Raw genomic sequence first — 26,325 nt, 5'->3', positions numbered from 1 at the left:
GCCTCTAAATCCACCATAGCAAGTTGGCTCTTCAGCATATATACTCAATGGCAAACAAATGCCAGCAGCCCTGCGGACATATTCCACAAGGGCACAAGTATCCTCCTGGGCTGAAGCTTCTTCAGTCTCCCTGGGGGAGATCTAAAGAGCTGCAACCTAGCCATTACTACACTCCTTTACCAAGCAATTCAGGCTGGACATTCAAGCAAAGGAGGAAGTGGCTTTTGGGGCTGGGGTATTTAGGTAGGCCCTGTCATCCTCCTGGGGGGGGGGGGGGGGGCTTTGAAATTTTCCAAGAGAAATGGACTGGTCTACCAGACGAAGAGAAAGTTGTAATTATGCTTACCTGATAATTTTCTTTTCTTGAGTTCTGCTAGACCAGTCCAGGCACTATGTAGGAATACAGGGGCCACATGTAGCAGCAAGCTTCTCTCCTCTTTCTTCTTGCTTCCTCTCTCACACACTCTCTCTTCTCTTAAATTCCCTCTATGCCCTCCCTAAGAGGAGGGGAGGACCTAAAAAAAGAAAAACAGGGGTATTCTAGGGGGAGTTTTGTCCAATTGCTTTGACAGCAGACTACTGATGAGAGTCTTCGACCACTCTTCCTTTGTGCAAAGACTAAATTCATGAAAGAGGTGTGTCTTCTGCCTCCTGCAACTGAGGAGTGAAATAATCCCAAGAATAATGGACTGGTCTAGCAGAACTCAAGGAAAGAAAATTATCAGGTAAGCAATATTTAACCAAAACCCGGATTACATGTAGCTTTTGTACACCATCTTGGGTGAATTTCTTATTCAAAAGATGGGAAATAAATTCAACTAATAAATAAATATATGTAATAAATGAATAAAGGTGCTCTATATCAAAATCAATTACAAAATGACTATTATTCAATGTGATAACTGTGTAACCTTAGTCTTAAAGCAAACCATCTGGCAGTGTAGAGCTTGCCCTATCTGCCTGCCGTTTTCTACAATTAAAAAAGTATATCAGGGCATAGGCAGCCCTATACCATCTATATAAATTCTAATCTCCACCCTTAATTCACAACTGTCCTCTTTAAAAGACAGCATTTACTAGACAAATACCACATATATTTACCTTATGCATACCATACAATCCTCTCCCTCTGCATTGCTGGTATGTCCTCATTATCTTTCAACCGCAAGCAAGGTTAGGGTCACTGTCCACTGAATCCTCATATCTCACACACAATGGCTCCATTACTGCTTTACCTTCTTTAAATCTCCAGTAGACATGCCAAAATATATAGGGTGCTGCCTTCATCCATGACACTCCTACAATCACCCTGATATCCTCCACAACACAGCCATCATACATATTGGCTGGCATAGTACGTTCAAGGCTAGATTGCCCTGCATGCTTTCTACTCTCAATGGTCAGACTAGGGATGCAATGTTAGTACTCATGGAGGGAAGCATGCTGTGCAAGAATAGTGGACACAAATGGAGGCCAAAGAGTGACTGTTCCCATTTCCTCTTCTTACACTTTCTCTAAAGTCTGCAGTCTAGAATCCCTAGGCAGCCCAAACAGGGTTGGTTCCTTTAATATCTGACCACAGAATAGAAAGGGAAACATTACAATATCATGCTCATTGTCTGATTGAGAAAGGGAGATGGATAGCATCTCCACTGCATATCCCCAACCTTTGCCTAAGAGTTTTCATGCAGCTGGTCAACCAGAACCAGTATTGGCATTAGAATTGTTACCCCTGGTGGATCCTCCTGCTCACTCCAGTAAGTCAAGCATGTTTTATGCATACTCTATCTGTGTAATGAGGGTAGAGAACACAAATATTGTGGATGGGTCAAATGTCTGCTGCCAGAATAAGAGTAAGTCTTGTCTTCACACTAATACTTGGCTTAGTACTTGGTAGACTCAGTCCACTAATTAATCTCTTCTTTTTTGGATGTTTTAGACTTATCCAGACCCCCTTGTGAATGCCGGTTCTAGTTCAGGAGTCAAAGCAGGGTACACTGTCAGAGAGATACTGCCTGGATGAGGGAGAATGAGCATTTATTCCCCAATGACTCTAGAAGGATACTCAGAGGTATACTCCATGAGTATTTCCCTATACATATCTGTCATTGTCCATCATGGAGTCTGGTGTGTTACGTCTGAAAATGTTTTTCATTTGGTTGTCTCTGTCTAGCATTCTAGTATGGTATCTGCTGCATTTTTCTGTCTTGTTTGTGTATGTCTTTTGGTTCTATTTTAACACAATGCCTAATCCCTCCTTCTGTCTTTTTCTGTTGGACCTCTGCATGCTATGATGTTGCACACCTTCTATTCTTTGGGAGCAGTCCTGTGTTACTTGTACTGGATTTGTTTGTTCCATAAATAGTATTGCATTATTTGCCTTTCTTGGTTGCATTGTAGGTCTTCTCTGCATCCTGCCTATCTCTTTTTTGTTCATCCCTCTTAGTAAACTGTTAATCCTTTGTATCTATGTTTCTTTTCCCCTGACTACTCAGAGCTTGCAGCTGTCTCTCCAAAGGGATGGTGTCTTGCAGTCCAAACATACCACTAATATGTGCATGCATGCCGTAGGCTTGCCCTAGAGATGAAGAGATGCCCTCTATTAGAGTTGAAGTTGTGTGTTGCCTTTTTTCCAACTTTACATTTGCTACTTACTGATTTATCTGGGAAGCATCCAGCGAGACTGTCTATTTTTATCCTTCAGCCTTGCTGGAACATTCTGATGCTCTGTCACTGGAAGAAGGAAGAGGAAACAGCTGAAGCATGTAAAATTCTACAGTCATTTGAAAGACATAACCTTTAGTCTCGATAATCCTGTCTAAAAAAGAAGAATCTGTCTTTATGACTAGCTCATGTGATTAAATATGCCTCTTTCAGCTTTTCATTAAGTGTATCTAAATATATTGTATATAACCTATTGAGCTATTCAAGTATATAATTAATCTATTTATTCTTTTTTTTTAAAATTAAACTACCTTTCCCCAACAGCTTGAGGCAGGCACATAATGTAAAACAAATTACAGTATTATAAAAAACAACATAAATTAACAAAATAGATTTATAGAAAAAAAACAATCATAACAAATAACATAACCTCAAACTACAACTACAAATTAAGTTCACTCATATAAATACATCTTTAATAAAATTAAAATAAAAAACACCCATATCTTCATTACAAACCTCCAGCAATCCAATTTAACTTAACCTAAACTAAGGCAAAACTAAAAATGCAGGCCTTTTTCTGTTTTATGTAGATAATTGCCTATTAAATGCAATTCTCTAGGGATCAATTTCCAAATCCTAGGACTGGCACATGAAAAGGCCTTCTTTCCAGTTTCTGACAATCTGATCAATGGTACCAAAGAAACCACTAAAAGATGGTCATAAGAAAAGCATAGCATCCTACCAGGTAATGAGGTTCATCATTCTTTAGGGCCTTAAAAGTTATACAGTATAACAAATTCACAATTAAATTGAACTGAAAGCCAATGCAAATTTTCTAGGGCAGATGAAACATGATCCTTAGAGGAAAATCCCCAAAGAATACAAGCTGCCATATTTTGAATCAGTTATAATCTTTGTAAATGTCTCCTAGAAAGTCCCACAAAGAATTACACAATCCAGTATTCATAAAATCAAAGCATGAAATACTGCAGTTAGATCACTGCTCTACAAATTAGGGCAAAGCTAATAATACCCAACTGAAAAAATTAAGAATGAACCACATATGTAATATAAGCAGACAAAGAGAGCTCTGAATCTAGCATCACTCCCAAAACATGGTCCTCCAATAAGACCTCCAAGACCTTATTCTCCAAAACCAGTTCTGGAAAAGTGGTAATTTAATTCAAAGCACACCTGGGTTTTCTTAGCATTCACTTTTAACCCTCATCTAGTTAGCTACTGAAAATAAACCCTGATTAAACTTTGGCGAGGTCATCTAAATGACTGGAACCAAAATCTGCATAAATCTGCAAATCATCCGCATATGTGAGGTAATTCAGTCCCAACCTCCTAAATGTTCTCAATGGACAGGCATGCATGTTAAAAAGTGTAGGGGAAGTCACCGAAGGACCCCACCCCACCCCCTCCCCACCCCACTTCAATTCCCAAGAGTAAGCAAAGGAATTCCCAGTCTTCACTCTCTACATCCAATCCTCCAAAGAAGAGGAAAGCCAACTGAATTCTGTGCACCTGAGACCCAGACTGTGTATCTGGTTTAACAGGTTAGAATGGACTATAGTGTCAAAGGCTGAAGAGAAATCTAAAAGAACCACCGCATACTCTTACCCCTCATCTAGCCTGAGATGGAGGCCATCTGTCAAGCCCAGAAGGGCAGATTTCATGCCATACCTAGAAAAGAAATCAGACTGGTCAGGATCCAAAAGACTCAATTTTTCCAGAGATTGATCGACTTCATGGACTACTAGTCATTCCACCAGTTTCCCCCAAAAAGGCACATTCACAAGTGGCCTATAATTCTGTATGAGGGAACTGTCCAGGTTAAAAATTTTAATCAATGACTGAATTACTGATTCTTAATTTAGAGTGGAAACTACCTTCTTTCAGGAAGGTATTAGTAACAATGTCATAAATTCCAACAAACCTGATTTACTCTCCTTCACAAGCCAATACTGCCAAACATTAAGGAGGCAATTTTCAAACTGTCCACCCAGGGGCTTTGCAGCAGTTTTTAAAGTGAAAGTATGTCTAAACTTTCACATCAAAACTTGTCACAAGAACAAACTATGGCCTGGATTTATCAAAATGCGATAGTAAAAGTGATGTGTTTAATGCTAATATACAGTTTATTGCAATTTGTGCTAATTACCTATGCAAAGAGCTAAGTTAGCACAAAGTGTGATAACATTTTCAGACTTTGCAATAAGTGCCATACCTGTTGTATTTCTGAGAGAGAGAGAGAGAGAGAGAGACTAGCCATAATGTCTTCTCCCTAGATAGCTATTTGTATCCCTATGGGTGGCCCACCTAGTAACTCGAGGTGAGGTTTAGGTATTAGTGTAGGGGGTTAGGGGCCACTTTGACATTCAACGTGAGATGTATGAACAGAACAGTGGTCGCTTGTGAAGATTTGATGACCTTCGGATTGAGGAAACTCACCCAAAGATTATATTTGGGCAATGTTCTCGCCACCTAGCTTGATGTTACCCAGGTAGAGAGTCCATCAAGCTGGGTTGAGAGAAACTTGCACAAATCTCATCTTGGAGTGAGTTTCCTCACTCCGAAGGTCATCAAATCTTCACAAGAGACCACTGTTCTGTTCGTACGTCTCACGTTGAATGTCAAAGTGGCCCCTAACCCACAACACTAATACCTAAACCTCACCTCGAGTTACTAGGTGGGCCACCCATAGGGATACAAATACCTATCTAGGGAGAAGACACTATAGCTAGTGTCTCTCTCTCTCTCTCTCTCTCTCTCTCTCACATGCTCCAAGTGCTTCAAATCTACTAAAATAGGCCCTGCAGGAGACAATGCACTAAAACCTTATCACACAGCTTAACACTACTAAAAAAAGGTGTGGTTAAGTCTGTGTGATAGCACTTTGCAGACCGGCAAACCCAGCCCACCTCTAACTCCTCCTCTTTTTCAAATTTGCATCGCACCATAAGATATGGTGCTATCGCATGTGATAAGCCCTTAACACATGCGAAAACGCCTTAGCGCATTTTGATAAATGACCCCCTATGTATGGTCTCTTGCACCTGCTTTTCCTGTGGTTAGAATTTTGCTTCGAAGTTGCACACCAAGATTTGAAAATGCTTTCTATGCGCATACTTTTCCACGTCCTTAGGAAAACTTCCTCTCAATGGGTGTAAAAGCATGCACATTGCGAACAACGCATAAACTTTTAACCTCTTTGATCAACCGGTGCAAAACACATTTTAGCTGTATAAATCATTTGGAAAACTGTCCTCCCTTCTATGAGATGATTTTGTGGTTTTGTTAATTTTAGCCAATCCTTTTGACCTTTTGAAATATTCAATTGATTTCCCACTTCTCTTTCAATTTTTTGGTGCTTCACTGCTTTCCAGTCATAAGATCTGATAAACTTAGTTGATAGGGCTCATCTTAAGAAATGACTCCAAAATGTAACATTGTAATTGAACATTACAGCTTTTGTAATTTTCATTCAATATATCTGTAACTAGCAATTACTAAAAGACAAAAGACTGAGGAACTTTCAACATAGTCAGAGAAGCAAAAGACCCGAAGTTGTGGAAGTCATCATAACATTCTGGCAAACAATGTCCCTAAACCTAATAATAAGGGACCTTTCAGTTCAGAATAAGCTCACCTTTCAGTTCAGAATTAATTAATGGGTTAGTGGCTGTTGGAAGGAAACCTGATTTTCATCTTTATATTAATGAAATATTCTTCAAACAAATGCTGCCAACACAAACAAATATTATATACAGCTAATCTTCTTAATGTCCTCAAGGGTCCCTTACAACAAAGGATCTTTGGAAATCTTTTCCTCCATTTGTACTGTCATCAATTTCCTTCTGTAGTCATCTATTCAAATATATACTGCAAAAATGCAGGAAAAAAGTGAGATCTGGAATCAAGGACCTGTAAGCCTCCCTAAATGTAACATAGTTTGATGGCTTTCAGCTCTACTATACTATTTTTCCCAGTCCCTAAAACTTGTGTGGTTGCATAACTCAGTTCAGAGAAATGTTTCTTATTAATTAAAGCATGCATGCCTTGAAAAGCATCCAGAAATTGTATCAAAACTATCATTAACTCTTCCCATCAAAGATTAATGGTAAATTTAGCCAGCTTTGCATTATCCCCAATACTTAGTAAACTACCTTCTTAGTGGATCTATTTACTGAGGTGAGGCATGTAGTAACGTGCATAAACCAACATTTTTTAATGGTATTAGTGAATAAGCTGCAGTACATAACATGCATTACCATGCACTACTCTTTAGTATAGATCCCATAGACTTTGAAATTTCAATGCCTAAGTATCTGAAGCTATCTCCTGCCTTTTTAATAGGGTATTTACTATAGATTGCATTTATGTTATACTACATACCAGAGGGATTTTGCCCAATTGATTTCCAAGCCTGATAAAGCACCAAACTCCATAATTATATGTAATACACAATGCAAGCTTAAATTTGCTTTAGAAATGTAGAGTAGGAGGGCAATTTTCAAAGGCACTTATGAGCATAAAACCCAGTTTGTGCATACTAAATTGGCATCCCGGACTGGAGTTGGGAGCGGGGATTTAGGATTTACATGGATACTTTTGATATTCAAAAATATGCATGTAAATCTACATACACAAAATGATATCTGTTTTCAAGTAGGTGTGACTACATGCACCTATGCCCTGAAAGGCCCACGCACATCCGCCAATTTTCAAAGCATAAATCCACTTTGAAAGGTCTAGCTAAAGTCTGTGAACATGAAGTACTCAAAAACTTTAACCTATGCAGGCTGATCTGATAATGAGATCATCTGTTTAAAATGATATGATTTTAGAAATACTCCCAGTGGCCTTGGGCTGGTGTCTCTGTGGCAGTGCTGCACATATCGAGGACTGGAGTTTGATTCCCTGCCCAGGACTCTGCTCCCTGGGCTGACAAGGAGCTGGGGATGCTGCAGAAGTAGCATTCACAGTCCCTAGGGAGTAGGGAGACCCAGCCTTTGATCAACAGTAACGCCTAGTGGACAAGTTCAGGTTGCTCAGAGATCTATGGTCTGTGGCTCCTAGCCAAAGACTGTCACTGACATTCCCTGTGACCTTGGGCAAGTCATTTTATCTTCCATTGCCTGGGGTACCCACTTAGGGGTAAATTTTAAAAAAGACCATGTGGGCGTCCATGGGCACGCGGGTTCCAGGCACGCACATGTGGATGCGCCAGTTTTATAACATGCGCACGTCACCGCATGCATGTTAGAAAATCTGATACCCTCGCGCGCGCAAGGAGGGGTTATTTTGTTAAAAAATGCGCAGTGACGCGATCAGGCCTTTGCCAAGTTCCCTATCCCCCTAACTTTCCTCCCTTTTCCCCTTTCCGCCCTGACCCTTAAATCCACCCAACCTACCCTATTTTGTTTTATTTAAAAACGTACCTGCTCTTCCGAGCAGAAGTAAGTTGAGCGTGCCGGCCGACTACCAGCGCGCGCTGTCCCGGCCGGCCCCCCACCCTGCCCCTGCCCAGACTCCACCCATTTTTAAAGGCCCAGAACTTCCGTGCGTACCAGGAGATAATGTGCGTGGCCAGGCCATTTTGAAAATGCGCACGGCGCGCGTGTGGCCCAGCCACACACGTATCTCACAGGATTTCCCACGCTCCAGGGATTTAAAATTCCCCCCCCCCCCCCGTTAGATTTTAAGTTTTTAGGGACAGAGACTTATTGTACTTAAAATCTGAAACAAATGTTGTAAGCTGCCTTGAGCATTATTTAGAAAGGGGAACTAAAAATCAAAAAACATATTATAATTATTATTAAAGTAAGTTGGGTGGAGATATAAAACTAGGGGAATTTCAAGTAGCTGCCAGGCTGTAGGCAGACAGCAGGAAGATATTGCAAAAGGTATCTGAGTCCAGACAGAAGAAACAAGTAAAGATATAGTAGGAGGCATGCAGGACTCAGGAGAGCCAACAAACCTTTCCAGTGGGTAAGGACAATTTAGTTTTAGAGAGGGTTTGGGTCGGGGAAAGGGATCTCACAGATTGGTGAGGGACAGGGGAGGGAGAATGAGAATTGGGGATGGGTAAGAAGGGAGACTGGGAATAAAGGAAGGAGGGAGGGAGGACTGGGGAGGGAGAGGAGAGGGTGAAGGAGAGGAAAGGAGAGAGAATCTTGACCTCTCTCATCCCTATGTTGGGTCTCCCACCTGTTGCGGACTTTCTTCCCCATCAATCTCCTCTCTTCATCCCCAACCTCATCTCTGCCCTTCCTGCAAATCTTCTCTTCTCGTCTGTATCTCTCCATTTATTCTCCACAAATCTCCTTTCCACCCCTCGTACGTCTTCCCCCAAACTGATCTCCTTTCCACCCCTTGCCAACTCCCCCAAGCCCCATTCATGGATCATCTCTTGTCCTCACCAGTGCCACTGCCTACCCTCCCATGGGTGCAGGCTGGTTCCTGTGACGGCAGCAGCAGCATGCTGTGATTCTGGAGACTAAGCTGGCTGACATGCTCTCACAGGCCCCCATCCCCATGCAGAAGCCAGGAGAGATGAGACCTGTGAGGGGACAGTAACCATCTCAGTCCTTGTGAATACAGCACGCTGCCATTGCCTCTTCCTCTGAACCACTGGCCAGTCTTACTCTTGCACTGGGGGAGAGGGAAGAAGTGACAGAGTGAAGAGGTTTGCAGCATCAGTTTTGGGTGAGAAGGAGCAGAAGATCTGGGTGGGATCTGGTAGAGGGCTGGCATGGACCAGTGGTTTCCAGCAATTCTTCAGGAACCAGCCAATTCCACAGCAAGTGTCATCGTTATGGAACTGCAGGAAACCAGGGGTCCTGGTTATACGGCACCAGAAGAAATTATTGTTTAGAAAATATTACAATAGGATATTTATTGCTATTGGGTTATTTCTTATTGATTATCTAAGTCCCATAATTATTTTGATAGCAACAAACGCAAGGAGTAGAATCGGTATAAAAATGGACTTTATTGAATCTTGCCCGACTCTGGCCGAGTTTCGCTCAATGAGCTGCCTCAGGGGCTATTGCAAACAAATAAAAGACACACGTACATATATATTTGAAACAACAAATAAAATGAAATATAAAATGTTGTATAAATCATATTAAATCATAATAAATAATATAATATAATAAAAACAGGCATACTATTATATAAACATAAATTGAATTGACTTCAAACATGCACACATTATACATATAAGTGTACAAATCTATATGCTATCATTTCAATAAAACAAATGTATGTGTGTGTGTACAAATATCAAATGGCATACAATGAACAGATAAATTCAAAGGGGAGAACTTGTATATATACAAAGAACTTGATAAAACCTTAAATAAGGGGATTAATTAATTAAAACATTAATTTAAAAATTAATTTAAAAGATATATAGCAAATTACCATTATGTGTATCAAAGATATTAGACGAATGTATACTGTATATTAGTATATTAGTCTTGACTACTTCAAGTACCTCTCGTATATATATATTTATATTTTGTAATCAATATTGTTCTTAGGAACGCTCGAAGCGTATTGCTTTGTATGTGTATCACAGACCCCCTTGCCGGCAGCAAAGTCAATCGTGGCTGCAAGAAGGCAGAGGGAAACACAAAGTTTTCAAATACCTTTTTAGTTTCGGTACCCTACAGGCAGAGTAGCTTTAGATATGTAAGGCAATGATATTGGTTGTATCTTTCATTGATTTAAATCCTCTTTCTCTTCGTGCTTTGGCATTTTAAAGAACTAAAACACCATTGTGTTTACAGCGGTTTGCTGTTAAAAGTGGCTGATTTAAAACCAGATTTCATAGGTAAAAATATTTTAATATATTTATGTTTTTTTTTACTATTTTACATTTTGTGGCAATTGTAGTCATTTACTTTTTTATTTTTTCCTTTTATTTTAAGTCAGTTTTTGCTGATGAATGCTTCTCTAAGTATGATATGAGAGATCCATGCTAATCTGAGCCAACTCAAGTGGCTCTTAAGGTACTTATTTTGTTTTTATTCATTCAATGACATGTTGTTTGTACTAATATTATAAGAAGACCCTGAAAACCATCCACATGCATCATTTTTTCTTTTTCTATTTTTTTACTCCCTTTTTTTTACTTTTTCATCCCTTTATTTTTTTCTTCTCCTTTTCTTTCTTTCTTTTTTTCTTTGGTTTCTATTAGCTTTTTAAGTTTATACACATGTTTTTCTTTAATTTCAGTATACATTCATCTAATATCTTTGATACACATGATGGTAATTTGCTATATATCTTTTAAATTAATTTTTTAATTAATTAATCCCCTTATTTAAGGTTTTATCAAGTTGTTTGTATGTATACACATTCTCCCCTTTGTATTTTATCTGTCCATTGTATGCCATTTGATATTTGTATACACACACATACATTTTTTTTATTGAAATGATAGCATATAGACTTGTACACTTATATGTATAATGTGTGCATGTTTGAAGTCAATTCAATTTATGTTTACATAATAGTATGTCTGTTTTTATTATATTTATTGTTTATTATGATTTAATATGATTTATACAACATTTTATATTTCATTTTATTTGTTGTTTCAAATATATATGTATGTGTGTCTTTTATTTGTTTGCAATAGCCCCTGAGGCAGCTCGTTGAGCGAAACTCGGCCAGAGTCGGGCAAGATTCAATAAAGTCCATTTTTATACCGATTCTACTCCTTGCGTTTGTTGCTATCAGCCATCTTGGATCAGTTATCGGTTTGTTTTCTTGGACCATAATTATTTTGTCATTAAAGCATTCATAATAACAACAATTAACAATAGCATTTTTTTTTAAGTATGTACAACTAAACAGGGGTACATCTTCAACAGAGTGGCCATCTTCAGAAGTATGCTTGTACTTTTAAACCCAGCCAGTTTCAGAAACAAGGTACCTGCATACATTGGGTTTGAATATCGGCTTGTTGTTATATAGCGAAAGGTTCATATATACACTTAGGTGGTGTTGAATGATGATGTTATGGGCATGCCTACTACACATGTACAGATTCTTATTCAAAAGCCATTTGGCCAGATAATTCAAAATGTATCCGTATAAATGGCTAGACCTGCATATTTAAAGACTTGTGCGCCTAAATAATAGCTACATAATGAATTATGCGGCTACAATTTAAGCACAGAAGCCAGGGGCAATCCAGAGGTAGATGGTAGACGTTTCGGGGAGGAGCAGAATTAGTTGTGTAACCCCTTCTTCATGTACAAGTCGAGTATGGAGGGGGATATAAAGTTATTTGTAAGTTCTTTGGGGCAGGGACCCTGGCTAGCTTTTACTTCTCCTCCCATCCCAAGGTGTAGGTCCTTCTGACTAGGGGTGGAAAGGAGTCTTCTCTGGTCCCAGTACGGGGTGACTAGTGAGCTGTGATAGAGCTCCCTCATTCTGCTGTGAGTTGTGTGTTGGGTGTCAAACAAACCACACTCAGACCATATAGGCAGTGTCCAAAATAATGCTTTACTGAAACAGTTTCGTTGAATGGCACAATTAAATATGGCAAATCATATACCACAGCCTCTGCAGTTTCTCTCTTAATTACAGATCTTTTCTCCTCTATCTGTGCATTAGTCTTTATTAAGCCAGGAATCCATCCATACTTCTGAATTAGATTGTGCAGTAATCCCTCTGGACTAGGCCCCCTTGGCTGGAAGGGAAACCCCTCCCACTGGAACAAAAATCTATCTTAGCAGAGAGTTTAATTATCTATCCCTCAGGGCTTTGGTAGACGTGGATGGATGTCCTCCCTTGAATATGGATCTTTACTCACAGTTAGTTGATTAATCTTCTGAAGGGACCCCAGTGGTAGGAATCCTTGGCGGACTACAGAACTTGCCAGTCCCCTTGCTAGGGTCAGCACTAGCTTCTGCACCGCCCTGTGCATAGAGTCCCCGCTGCCGCTCCCCCCCCCCCCCCCCGTGCTGCCACCACACCATGGCACAGGCAGCCGGCCAGCCCTCTGTTTCTTTGGCCACCAGAAGAGGATATTAGCTCATAACCTCTTCCGGGAGCCGAAGAAGGAGAGAGCTCTCTCCGCTCTCCGCCGCCAACCCACTGACCCACTGCCTCCCCGGGTGTGCCGCTCCATGCAATTGCACAGTTTGCACATCCAGTCATGCCGGGCAGGAAGAGGGTCAGAAAACACTTCCTCCCAGATGTTGGAAAACAGATCTCTTCCCCAACTTAGATAACAAGGAAACCCTCTGCAACGGGTCACCACCCTTGTTAAGATCTTCCCTAAATACTGGACGTCTTCAACTCCGGGTTCCCCAGTCCCTGGCTTCAGAAAGGCCCAGGCCTTCGACAGGGCTCCTCTCTAAATGAAAGTTCAAAATCCCAAAAATTAGTCCCAGAGAAGCCACCTCATGGGGAAAGTACAGCAGTGGAGCCCCTTTGGCTTATCCTGGAGGGGGCTCGGAGGGTTTCTAAGGCTCCAGGTAGGCCCAGAAACCAACTTAGGAAAATACAGCCTCTCTCTCTGACTTCCAAATAATACTGCCCCCAGAGCCTCTTGTAGAGCTCTGCTATAAAACCTCAAGACCAAGGGTATCCAATACAGTCCCGCCAGTGGGAGGGCTGTCCAGGAATGGATACTCCCTTAATTATTTCCCTAACTTCATTAGGCTGTTACAGGACCTATTAGTAACCCAAAAAGCGGTCGGGGTTACAGTCGCATAAGTTAAGCAGCTAACTCGTCGTTCCACTGACCTGCCCTAAGTTAGTCGCATAAACATATGTGGCTAACTTAAAGATAGCTGGGTATGTTCAGTGATGCGACCACACCACTGAATATACCCTGCTAGTGAGCCAGATTATCCGGCTAACTAGCCGAGCCGCTCAGTGGCTGAATATTGCCCCGGTACTTTTTAAAACAAATATATGCACGAGGTTTCAATTTATACTTCCCAAAATGCTGCCCAGAAAGCTACGTTGTTTTTAATATGGCTAAAAGTATGTGTATAATTATATTATACATGTACTTTCAGGTGACTGAAAATCCACTAACAGATTCTGCAAATCTACCCACATAACTTCTTATTGTACACACTTACAACTAACATTTTTAAAATGTACTTATTTAAATCTGACTTCAATTTCAATACCTATTTTTATCATTAATTGATTAAAGACTAATTAATTCTCTTTCTCATTGGAAATTCATCACAATTATACATACATATCTATCTCTAGCTACATACCTACATACACAATACATTTCAGAAACAAAGCAGCACATCAATTTAGTGACCTGAAAAAGTAAACTGCTTCTTGTAAAATAATGCTAAAATACAGTGACAGATACCTGCAGAAATTTTAAAAAATCATTTTTGAATTAAAAGTAGTTTCCTCATACTGGTCCAGTAGCTTTCATAGCCCTTTAGGAAAGGGAGTCAGAGTCAATGTGCAACACTGACACCTAGTGGCTGGATTTAGGAACCATGATTGCAGGGTTCAGAAGGAGCCCTGGTACCTCGCCCCCAGCCGAGGGCTATCCCTGCAACGATTAGACTAAAGTAAGGGGATGTAAGAGGGGAAATACATCTCTGGTAGTTGTGAACGAAAGTCTATGGTGCCAAATTCCAGCCTTGATCCCAACTGAGCTGTAACCTCAAAGGAGGAGGAAATCTGGTTGGTCTATCCTCTAGCCCCCATGGAAGGTAAGGTTCACTGAGGGAAGGAGTGCAATGCAGTATGAAAGGGGACAACACCCTCCAAATTTCAGAAAAAATTACCTTTAATGACAATGTTATTATTTTCCTTCTAAGCGCTAATGCTTAGCAATATATAATTGGAGGGAATATTTCATCTACTTGGCTCTTTGAGATGACTCGAGTTGAAGTTTTCTTTTAATGTACAAATACAAATATATTCTACAAAACAGGTTCAAGGAACTATGACTTGGCAATTTTACATTCATTAAAATGTTGTAGTTAGCCAGCCCATTATAAGGCAAAGTCTAAATCAATTATTGATATCATAAAAGAAGCAGCTTTATTCGTGAGAGGATTTCAAATGGATTTAAAGGGCACTGCAATTTAACAAAACCAGTAAGGATCCCACAGATAAAACTATGCCATTGAGTGTGAGGTTGGGATGAAATGATTGCTGGTGGCATGAAACACAATGAGTAGTCAAGTTTGACATCTGGTGTTAGATAGTAGAAATGACAGCCAGGCATTCCTTGTCAACAGGTAAATCTTCATTCATGAGAAATCAAGTGGAAAATTACAGGGATTTTTTTCTAAGTTGATAATAGAATTCACCAGGTGAAAGGAATTTACCTGATATTCCCTGCACCACTGATTATTTCAGTCTCAAGGCCAAACATGATTTCATTGTTTGAATCTTTGATGATGCTGTATGGCATCCATCCTCTCTCTGCCTTTCTTTCAGCTAAACTTACATAAGTGGCCAGAATATATCCCACTACTGCTGAGTGCCCTCCAGCATCTGTGCCAGCACTGCAAGCAAGTCCAAAACTCATGAGCCAGCACTTCCTGCTGCTAATCTTCTGCATCATAAAACTGTATGAGACTTGACAGGTGTGGGAGAGCAGTGATCTGCTCTTATAAGAGTACTGAGCTGGCCAGCCATGCTTGAAAGTGAAACCAGAGACAAAGCAGTAACCTACCTAAGCACTGAAGAGCTAAGATAGCATGTGTTAACACAATAATGTAGTAAATGATGGCCCATTAGGTCTGCCCAGTTGAGATTCAACCAATGTGTATAGATGCGCATATAAATTCCCATATGCAAGCCAAAATCATCTCTCCTTCCCTCTCCTTAATTGACCTCTTTACCCTTTCTATACCACTACCCTATTATCCCAAGCCTGCCCAAAATCTATTACACTGATGGCCTCCATCATCTTTATTAGTAAGTCATTTCAGTCCTTGCCTTCTTCGCTTTTGTTTCATACAAGACCAATACTTAAGCTAACATCTAGGCCCTCTTCTATATCTTATTAAATTAAGTAATAATCCTTACAGGGACCAAGGTTTGTTAGGCTGGTGTAAAAAAAATCCAGCCTTCCCAAACTCGATGAAGTTTGGATTTTCACCACTATCCCTTCATACAGATCACCCCAGTCTCAAGGAAACCCGATGATGTTGTGCCACTGTTGTATAGGGTTGTAACTCTGCTCCATGCAGGTTATCCCAATGCTTTCTCAGATGCTAGATGCAATCATACTGTTATGAACGCACTGCTCGTGGGTCTCCCCGCGAGCAGGCTCTGCTTACTCACCCCATGCTGTATATCTTCACCCGACGCGGCAGGACGCCGCCGTCGGGCCTTCATCACGCGGCTGGAGTTGCGGTCTGTTACTGTCCTTGCGGCCCAGAGGCCGCCCCGGATCTCCATTGGCTCCGCGATCGGAGCCGCGGCCTTCCGGCTTCTCCCTCAGGGCTGGGACCGCCCCCGACGCTGCCTTCCATCTTTGCGGTTGCTAGGCCGCAAGCCCCGGTGCCATCTGGCAGCTGGAGCTGCTCCCGGAGCTCCCCGCAGCGGCTGGAGCCGCTGCTGACGTCAGGGCCTGCTCCTCAGGCCCTGCCGGCGTCTGACGCCCAGACGCTGTGCAGGCCGCTGGCCATGGTCCTGCACAGCCCCTGTTTCCTCTCCTTAGGCACCGGCGTGCACCTCTCCAAGATTTAAAGGACCAGGCACCGGAAATGTGCTGGCCCCACCTCTGTGACTGCTTCCTGCTTCAGCCCTATAAAGGGCTGCTCCGTCAGTCTGTTCTTGGTCTTGCATCGTGATGACTTCCCTCTGGAGGCTCCTGCCTGCCAGAGCCTTGTAAGGTCTTCTGTCTTCGTGGATTTCCTCGTCTCGTCTGCCTTCTTCCATGTCTTCATGTCTTGGTGTTCTGCCTGAGGTCCCGGTCCATGTTGTGATGTCTCGCTATGTTCCTCCATGTCCTGATGTGTGTTCCTGCGTCTCGTCTTCTGACACTCCTGAGCCTTCTGGTCCTGTGGGTCGGACTCCCTCGGACGACTTCTTTCCTGGGTTGGAGTGGCCTGCAGGTGGACTGGTGTCCTGCGCTCTCGAGCCGTCATGTCCTGGATCTTTCCTGCGCTGTCCCGTTCTCCTTGTGGTCCATGACCAGCCTGCAAGGGCTGTGAAGGGCACGCAGTGGGACAGGGTGGTCTGCGACTCAGTCCCGCGGGTGGCCTGAGTAGGGCACCCTGAGAGACAGTGCCAATGCCATGCCTTGTGGGTTGCCTATTTGGATGTAGTGTCTTCGTCATGGATGCCGTTGCATCAGCCATGTGTCTTCGTCCAAGGATGCCGTTGCATCAGCCACGTGTCTTCGTCCAAGGATGCTGTTGCATCAACCCAGTGTCTTCGTCTAGATGCCGTCGCATCACTCATTGACATGTCTTCATGTCAAGGCCGTCTGCCCTCAACCTCAGACCAGGCCTGCTGTTCCATGCTGCTCGCAGCAGGTCCGAAAGGGCTCGGAATGGTCGGAGGACCATTCAACTCCCAACATCCTCGGATGTTGGCCTTGGGAGCTTGCCGGCCTGGCAGAGGGTAAGACCGTCAGCCATGCGGAGCCATCGTCAACCCTCAGCTCGGCCCTGAAGGTCTGGGTCTGGGCTGAGGCCCTAGGGCACACTAAACCACCAGAGTACAACACATACCATACAGGTCACTCTATAAAGTTATGTATGCCCCATTTTTTTCATTTTGTTTTGGTTTTGTTGTTCTTTTTTTTATTTAATATAATTTCTTTTATTTGTTTTGCTTAGTTTTTGAAATAACATATGCTATTTGCAAATAGCATGAGCTAAACAAATTTAGTTTACATAATTTAGTGTGAGCTATTTATAAATAGCACATGACATTTAAAAAAAACATAAAACAAGCCACCAAAATTTTGACATTTTTGGGTTTGTTTCATTTCAGAAACAAAGCAAATAATTTCATTGCTTCTTAAAGTTTTTTGTGAAATGAAAGCACATCCTTATATCCCCATGCCATGTTGGAAGCATGATGCAGATATACCACTGTCATTTTTGGTTGCAGCTGCCGCTATGTGAAAGTTATTCCAATACTTCATTACTATCCTTTTTCCACTAGGGATTCTATATGTTTATCTCATGTTTTCTTGAATTCAATTTTTATCTCCACCACCTTCTCGGGAGGGCATTCCAAGCATTCACCCTTACCATGATTTTGTTCCGGAGTCTCCCCCTTTGGAATTTTCATGACCCCCTAGTTCTACAAATAGGTTTCACATGAAAAAGGCTTGCTTTTTATGCAATATTAATACTTTTGAGATACGTAAATCTCTTTCATATGCTCTCTGCCCAATTCACTAAAACTATGTTATGTGTGAACGCATTCTGGAAAGATGCACTTATAAAGCAGAGGAATGTTAGAAATGTTCACATGCAATGAACAGCTGAATGAATGTGTAATCAGAGGAGAAATAAGAACCGATTCACTAAAGCTATTTATGCTAATGCAGAAAAGTTCATGTGCTGTGCTTGGATATATATTCTGGTGACCTGCATTTGAAAATCAGATCATAAGCAGCCAGGAATGTATATGTAAGATGAAGAGCAATACAAAAAATATGCAATACTAGGAGAAATATTGCCTGATCACTAACAGGGGTAAAACTATAATTTGAAAGAACACACGCTGTGACTGAAAGTACTCTCAAAGACAAAAGGAATCCCTGTAAACAAAAATGTAGTTGACCTGATGTGCATAGTACTACTCAGTCAAAATTGGAGAGGAAAATGGTATGAGATGTTTGTTTGACCTTGTGTCCATGAAAGCAATGAATTTTTTGCCGAACCCAGTTTTATATCACAGCATTAACAGTACACCTGGAGATGCTATTTAGTAAAGATCACCATGACAGGTGACTGTGACTTGGTGAATAAAAGACAGACATTTAAGCCCTTTTAAAGTATTTTGTAACTGACAGTAAGCCTTTGAGGGAGTCATCCTTTTAGGTAAATAAGTAAACTCTAAAGAAGAGAGAGCAGAGACATAGATTTTATTTGACTCTCTCAAATAACCTATAGGACCACCACTACACCAAAAGGATCTGCATTCTGTTTAATTGCACATAGTTCTCAGTCAGCACTCCAGACATACTGATATCAAATTTCTTTCTTTTATCCCAGTATACAAAAGGCAATAATATACATTGGGGCGGATTTTAAAAGCCTTGCTCGCGTAAATCCACCCGGATTTACGCGAGCAGGGCCTTGTGCGCCGGTGCGCCTATGTTCCATAGGCCTACCGGCGCGCGCAGAGCCCCGGGACTCGCGTAAGTCCCGGGGTTTTTTTGAGGGGGGCGTGGTCGGGGGCGTGTTGGATCGGCGCGGCGTTTCGGGGGCGGGCCCGGGGGCGTGGTTTCGGCCCGGGGCCGCACCAGCTACACGACATCAGCAGCCATGTGCGCGCCGATCCTGGATTTTAGCTGCTACGCGCGTATCTACTAAAATCAAGCGTACTTTTGTTTGCGCCTGGTGCGCCAACAAAAGTACGCGAAGGCGCACTTTCTTAAAATCTACCCCATTATGCGGGAACTTCCAAAGTCCCTTTTATGCCTAAAACCCAGATGAAAATAGACCCAGCGGATGTGCGTAACCCAATTATGCATGTACTTTTATGTGTGCTCGAGATAGGTGTTTCAGGGTGGAGTTGGAGTGGGGATAAGATACATGCAAACTTGGATTTTCAAAAGTCTGCATGTATATTTACATGCAGATATTACACATTGTTAGAAAAAGGCTTTGAAAATTAGTGGTAAAGTCTGTGTATAACAGGCATGCACAGATTTTCCTGCTGTCCACAATGTTCTAAACATACTCTCCCTAACATTCTAATATAGTGGACACCAGAGGCTTTGTTATCTGAGGAATTTGTCCCCTCCTGCATACCTTCTCCCCTCGACATTGCACTGTGTGTGTGTGTGTGCTCAACGAGCTGCCTACCATTCATAGCATTCCATCAGGGACTTGGACTGAGCATGCACTGCCTACTAGGGATGTGAATTGTTTTTTAACGATTTAAATTATCGTCCGATATTTTTTAAATCGTCATTAATCGGTAAAGAGTGCGATACAATAGAAATTCCCCCGATTTATCATGAAAAATGCGCACTAACAGGAAGTTAGTGCGCACTAACAAAAAATGATACAATTTGACACTTTTCAGATCAGTTAAGGTCAGTTTAGGAATGAATATGTATTCCTATTGGCTGCCCTCTTATTTTTTGATGTTACCAAGGTTCCCACTGACGTGATGGTTTAATATATGGGGGATGGGAAATGGAAACGGTTGGTAGCTTGACAAAAAAAGTAATGTGATCAGCCAATGTGACTAGAACTTGTTTGTTTATTATTTTTGTTCCCAGGCACTGGCACGTGAAATGCTAGTGCATGTTTTGAATTTGCCAATCCCTGTGCATTTTAGAAAGGTGGTCCTGGAATTATTATACACACTTCGAATATATGTATATGGTAATTGTTGGTAAGTGTATTTTTGAAGTGGCCAGTATGTTTACTTTCCCTCCTACCTTTACTCACCAGCTAAGCTTTATAAGAAGGGATTCTCTGCTTGTGTGTTGCTTTTGTTTGGTGTGAGGAGAGGAGAAACATCAGCTCTTTATTCAATCTACTAGATCTATTTTATCAACCTACTCAATTTTTTATTGATTTATTATATCAGTGAATTAACTTGGGAGTGTTGTGATCTTCCTGCACGCAGTGCCCTATCCCTGATACTGGGAGTGTTGTGATCTTCCTGCACGCAGTGCCCTATCCCTGATACCAGGGGTGTTGTGATCTTCCTGCACGCAGTGCCCTATCCCTGATACTGGGAGTGTTGTGATCTTCCTGCACGCAGTGCCCTATCCCTGATACTGGGAGTGTTGTGATCTTCCTGCACGCAGTGCCCTATCCCTGATACTGGGAGTGTTATGATCTTCCTGTACGCAGTGCCCGATCCCGGTTACCGGGGGTGTTGTGATCTTCCTGCACGCAGTGCCCTATCCCTGATACCGGGGGTGTTGTGATCTTCCTGCACGCAGTGCCCTATCCATGATACCGGGCGTGTTGTGATCTTCCTGCATGCAGTGCCCTATCCCTGATACTGGGAGTGTTGTGATCTTCCTGCACGCAGTGCCCTATCCCTGATACCGGCACTGTTGTGATCTTCCTGCACACAGTGCCCTATCCCTGATACCGGGAGTGTTGTGATCTTCCTGCACGCAGTGCCCTATCCCTGATACCGGCACTGTTGTGATCTTCCTGCACGCAGTGCCCTATCCCTGATACCGGGAGTGTTGTGATCTTCCTGCACGCAGTGCCCTATCCCTGATACCGGGAGTGTTGTGATCTTCCTGCACGCAGTGCCCTATCCCGGTTACCGGGGGTGTTGTGATCTTCCTGCACACAGTACCCTATCCCTGATACAGAGCGTGTTGTGATCTTCCTGCACACAGTGCCCTATCCCTGATACCGGGCGTGTTGTGATCTTCCTGCACACAGTGCCCTATCCCACAGTGCGTGCAGGAAGATCACAACACTCCCGGTATCAGGGATGGGGCACTGCGGGCAGGAAGATCACAACACGCCCGGTATCAGGGATAGGGCACTGCGTGCAGGAAGATCACAACACTCCCGGTATCAGTGATAGGTCACTGCGTGCAGGAAAATCACAACACGCTCAGTATCAGGGATAGGGCACTGCATGCAGGAAGATCACAACACTCCAAGTTAATTCACTGATATAATAAATCAATAAAAATTGAGTAGGTTGATAAAATAGATCTGGTAGATTGAATAAAGAGCTGATGTTTCTCCTCTCCTCACACCAAACAAAAGCAACACACAAACAGAGAAGCCCTTCTTATAAAGCTTAGCTGGTGAGTAAAAGTAGGAGGGAAAGTAAACGTACTGGCTACTTCAAAAATACACTTACCAACAATTACCATATACATATATTCGAAGTGTGTATAATAATTCCAGGACCACCTTTCTAAAATGCACAGGGATTGGCAAATTCAAAACATGCACTAGCATTTCACGTGCCAGTGCCTGGTAACAAAAATAATAAACAAACAAGTTCTAGTCACATTGTCTGATCACATTACTTTTTTTGTCAAGCTACCAACCGTTTCCATTTCCCATTCCCCATATATTAAACCATCACGTCAGTGGGAACCTTGGTAACATCAAAAAATAAGAGGGCAGCCAATAGGAATACATATTCATTCCTAAACTGACCTTAACTGACCTGAAAAGTGTCAAATTGTATCATTTTCTAATTGGAAAAACCGATTTTTTACTGAAAAAATCGTGCCAATCACGATTTTCTTCTCCTGCCAGACGAATTCGATCGTTAAGACGATCGGGCACACGATTCACATCCCTACTGCCTACCTCATTGATTGTACTGCCTCCCACCTGACATCATCGAAGGTGCCCGGCCTTTAAATCCGAGTAGTGGACGCCAGAGGCTTTGCTATCTGAGGGATTTGTACCTGCTTGCATATCTTCTGCTCTCAACACTGGCACTGTGTGTGTGCTTGGCGAGCTGCCTACCATTTGCAGCGTTCCATCAGGGACTTGGACTTGGGTTTGGCATTCCCCGCCTACTTTGTTGATTTTCCTGCCTACCACTTGATGTCATCAGGCTTTAAATCTGCGGAGCGGGCCCCAGAGGGCTGCACGCCTTCTTCATGCACACGAAGGAGCATGCACACGAAAGAGCACAACAAAGGAGCCTGCCCCTTTGTGTGCCCCTTCATGTACAGTTTGTACTATTTAGTTTTTTCCCCTGTTTGTTCTCCATATTACCATGGCTCATTCCATCCAATACTCTCCTATATCTACAATTACTGGCCAGGGCCGGTACGGACCTGATTGTTTATTTCCATCAAAGAAACCTTTTCCTTCACAGTTGTTCTTATAAATATTCCACCTTCTTCCTCTCTTCTTGTAATCCTTTCTACCTGTTATTCTGTACGATTCCCCTGTTGCTTGCTGCGCTACAGGAGGGTATCTCACCTTCCCTCCGGAGGCCACTCCGAAGCAGGGGCCTCACCTGTGCACCGTCCAGGACTTGCTCTGGGGCCTGGAGGCCTAGCTGTTCCTGAGGCCTGCCTGTGGCTTGCTTGGCTGCGTTTGGACTTCCTGTTTGGCCACGCCCTTCTCCCTAGGGGCCGGCCCGCAGCTCTCCATCTCAGTTATAGGGCTAGCGAGGGGCGGTCCAGGTAAACTCCTCCCAGGGAGTTGCCTACAACCTGCAGTATAAAAGGACTCTCATTTCACTTCCTACTTGCCTTCGGATTGGCTTTACACATTGCTGTGTCCTGTCTGCTGATCCAGGTCCTCCGTGCTTTGATGGCTCCCTGTCCTGACCTGTCTCTGAAGTTGCCTTGATGTCTGTACCTGATCCAGTTCCTGATCCAGTTCTGGATGTTCTGGCCCTATGTCTTCATCTGGCTCCTGAGCCTTCTGTCCTGTTGGGCCCTGGAGTGGCCAACAGGAGGGATTCGTCCCTGTGCTCTGGAGCTTCCCTTCCTGCCAGCCGATGGGGCTTCGGATGTCATTGGTCCCAGCATTGGAGTTCCTTCTCGCCTGGATCTTCCCTGCGCTCTCCCGCTCTCAGCGTGGTCCGCGACCAGCCTTCCTGGGCTGTGTAGGGCGCGTATGGGACGGGGTGGTCTGCGACTCAGTCCCGCGGGTGGGCTGAGTAGGGCGCCCTGAGGGACAGTGCCCATGTCTCTGCACCAGCCCTTGCCTCTGATGTCTCTGCACCAGCCCTTGCCTCTGATGTCTCTGCACCAGCCTTCGTCTAAGATGTCTTCCGTGTACTAAGGACTCTGTCTGCCCTCGTCCTCTGTCCGGCCTGCCGCCCTTTGCCATTACCCAGCGGCAGGTCCGAAAGGGCTTGGAACAGTCTGAGGACTGTTCATCAACCAACATTGCATTGCTGGTTGCCATGGGCATGCAGGTCCGGTTGAGGGTCAGAATCCACTCCTTAACCCCTGCTTCAGTACCCGCCTGGCTCACCATGCCTGCACCGGCTCATCTCCCACGGTGTGGCTGGGGCTCCTCCCTAGCTCCCGCCGTGGCTCAAGGGCTCACACCACCTGCTCTAGAGACGGCCGTGCTCCTCGCGCCTACGATAAGTACCCAAGGGCCTCCAAACCCTCGGCCCGTCAGCGGCATGGCGGACGCGCCTGTAACATTATTCTACTGATAAATGCTCAATCTAGGTCTAAGCAACCTAGACTCATACATGACTCTCTTCTCACTTTAAAGTCAGACTGTTTCTGTAACACCAAAACCTGGCTGTGTGACTATGATACCCCCATTTTAAATCAATGTTGCTGTCCACAATATTCCTTTATATCCATCACCACATGAATCATGGAGAAGCAGAGGGTAAGGGTTTTTAAGTTATTGCTGCAGTTCTCTATAATCCGGACTTCGATTCCTGCTCTATATGAACTCCTACTCCTCAAATCTAATTGGTGAATATGTCTCAGCTATTGTCCTCCAGGTCTCCTTCAACACAAACGTTCTCCTTTTATCAAATCCATCATGTCAGCTGAAATTAATCTTCAGAATACTGTGATCCTAGGCAATTTCAATTTTCAAGTTGATTGCGTTTCCCCCTGTCATGCTTGATAACATTCCTAAACACTCTTTCTGCTTGTGGCTTTGAACAACTTATCACTGAAGCTACTCATCATGCAGGCCATACCTTGGACCTTATTTTATTAATCCAGACCGATTCTCTCTCAATCCCAAGATAATATTACAACTAACAAAGTTCCCATGGTCCGATTGCTACCTAATTTCTAGTTCACTAGTTCTGTTTCATGAATTCCATAATACTTTTGAGCCACCTTCTACTTTATTGAGAAGAGGTTTCACTCAGTAAAGCAGAACTGCTGATTTGCAGTACAGATTCATTGCTTTATTGACCAGAGATTTGCTGATTCCCCAAACACCATTGTTGAGCATTGGAACACATCTCTGTTATCTGTTGTTGATATTCTTGCCCCCACTAGATCTGTTCCAAAAACAAACATCATAAGACTGCCCCATGGTTCACTGCCAAACTTCAATCCCATAAGAGACTTCTCAGAAAGGAAGTGGAGATCTAATCCTATTCCTGAACTTCTTAATGCGTACAAGGCTATTTTATCATCCTATTGAACAACAACTCCTGCTGCTAGAAAAACCTATATCTATTCTAAGCTATCTCATTGCTTTAACAACCCGCATGAGCTATTCCGTTCAGTAAAATTAATTTTACTCTTCCTTATCCCGGCCTCAATATTGCCAAGAGACCTTTGCAAACTTTTTACCCAGAAAATTGAGACTATATGAAATGAATTCTTAGATGCAACTAATTCTGTTTCTGGCATTCTCCTCGCTGATGGATCTGTCTGGGATTCTTTCTCTGTTCAGATCATTTCCAATCTTAAAAGTTCTACTAGTCCATTGAATCCTGCTCTACCCCCCTTCTTAGTGTTACACTTGGATGTTTTAGTGTGCCCTTGGGCCTCAGTCCCGACCCCAGAAGGATCCAGGACCGAACCGAGGGTTGACGGCATGTTCAAGCATGGCTGACGGTCTTACCCTCTGCCAGGCCTGCAGGCTCCCATGGCCAACAACAGATGATGTTGGAAATTGAATGGTCCTCCGACCATTCTGAGCCCTTCAGACCTGCTGCATGGAACATCATGGGAGCGGCAGGCCTGACGGACCTTGACACGAAGACATAACAGCAGACTCTATGCAACAGCATCGCGGACGAGGACTTGACAACCAAAGCTGATGCGAAGACATCATGGACCAATGGTCCGATGCGACGACATCAGGAACAAGACATGATACCAAGAGTGATGCAATGGGCATCAAGGAACAAGACGAGGAACTGATGAAGTCCAGACAAGATGAGAAGTTGGGCGGAAGGACATTTGGCACTGTCTCTCAAGGTGCCCTACTCAGCCCACCCGCGTGACTGAGTCGGCGGACCACCCTGTCCCACTGCGCACCCTACACAGCCCGAGGAGGCTGGTCCACGGACCACGCTGGGAGCGGGACAAGCGCAGGGAAGGATCCAGTCGAAGCAGAACTCCAACGACGGAGCCGATGTCGTCCGAAAGCTCCACCAACGGCTGGCAGGACATGACGGCTCAGGAGCACAGGACACCAGTCCACCTGCAGGCTAGTCCCCCACTCAGGAAAGACGTCATCCGAGGGACCACCGCCTACAGGACCAAAAGGCTCAGGAGCGTTGATGAAACAGCAAGGGCAGGACATCGAGGAACCAGGAACAACAGGGAAGCGGAGGATCAAGACGAGACACCAGGACACCTGGACGAGGACCTCATGCACGAAGACTTAACTTGACATGGCGTGCGTGTCGTGACGTGACAACAAACAGAACTCCATGGAGAAGACAGAAGAAGACCTGACGGAGCTCTGGCAGGCAGGAGCCTCCAGAGTGAAAGCAACTCCAATGCAAGCCAAGACTAACTGACAGAGCAGCCTTTTATAGGGCTGGAGCAGGAAGTCCACTCCCTAGGTGGGGCAA

The 26,325-nt window shown here is 43.4% G+C and overlaps 1 long non-coding RNA gene across 1 annotated transcript in view; it reads right to left on the bottom strand.

Moving 5' to 3' along the window:
• Positions 1–387: 387 nt before the first annotated feature.
• Positions 388–26,325, bottom strand: part of LOC115087035 — a 49,882-nt gene continuing 23,944 nt past the window's right edge. The window contains exons 2-4 of the long non-coding RNA XR_003855400.1: positions 4,294–4,356; positions 2,656–2,733; positions 388–515 (exon numbers count right to left, since the gene is read on the bottom strand). This is a non-coding gene — a long non-coding RNA (uncharacterized LOC115087035). The remainder of the gene's footprint in view (positions 516–2,655; positions 2,734–4,293; positions 4,357–26,325) is intronic.

Source organism: Rhinatrema bivittatum, chromosome 3 (assembly GCF_901001135.1).
Source record: "Rhinatrema bivittatum chromosome 3, aRhiBiv1.1, whole genome shotgun sequence".
NCBI classification, from domain to species: Eukaryota; Metazoa; Chordata; class Amphibia; order Gymnophiona; family Rhinatrematidae; genus Rhinatrema; species Rhinatrema bivittatum.
Note: the sequence above shows the minus strand (reverse complement) of the source record. Positions and strands in the feature narration are given on the sequence as shown.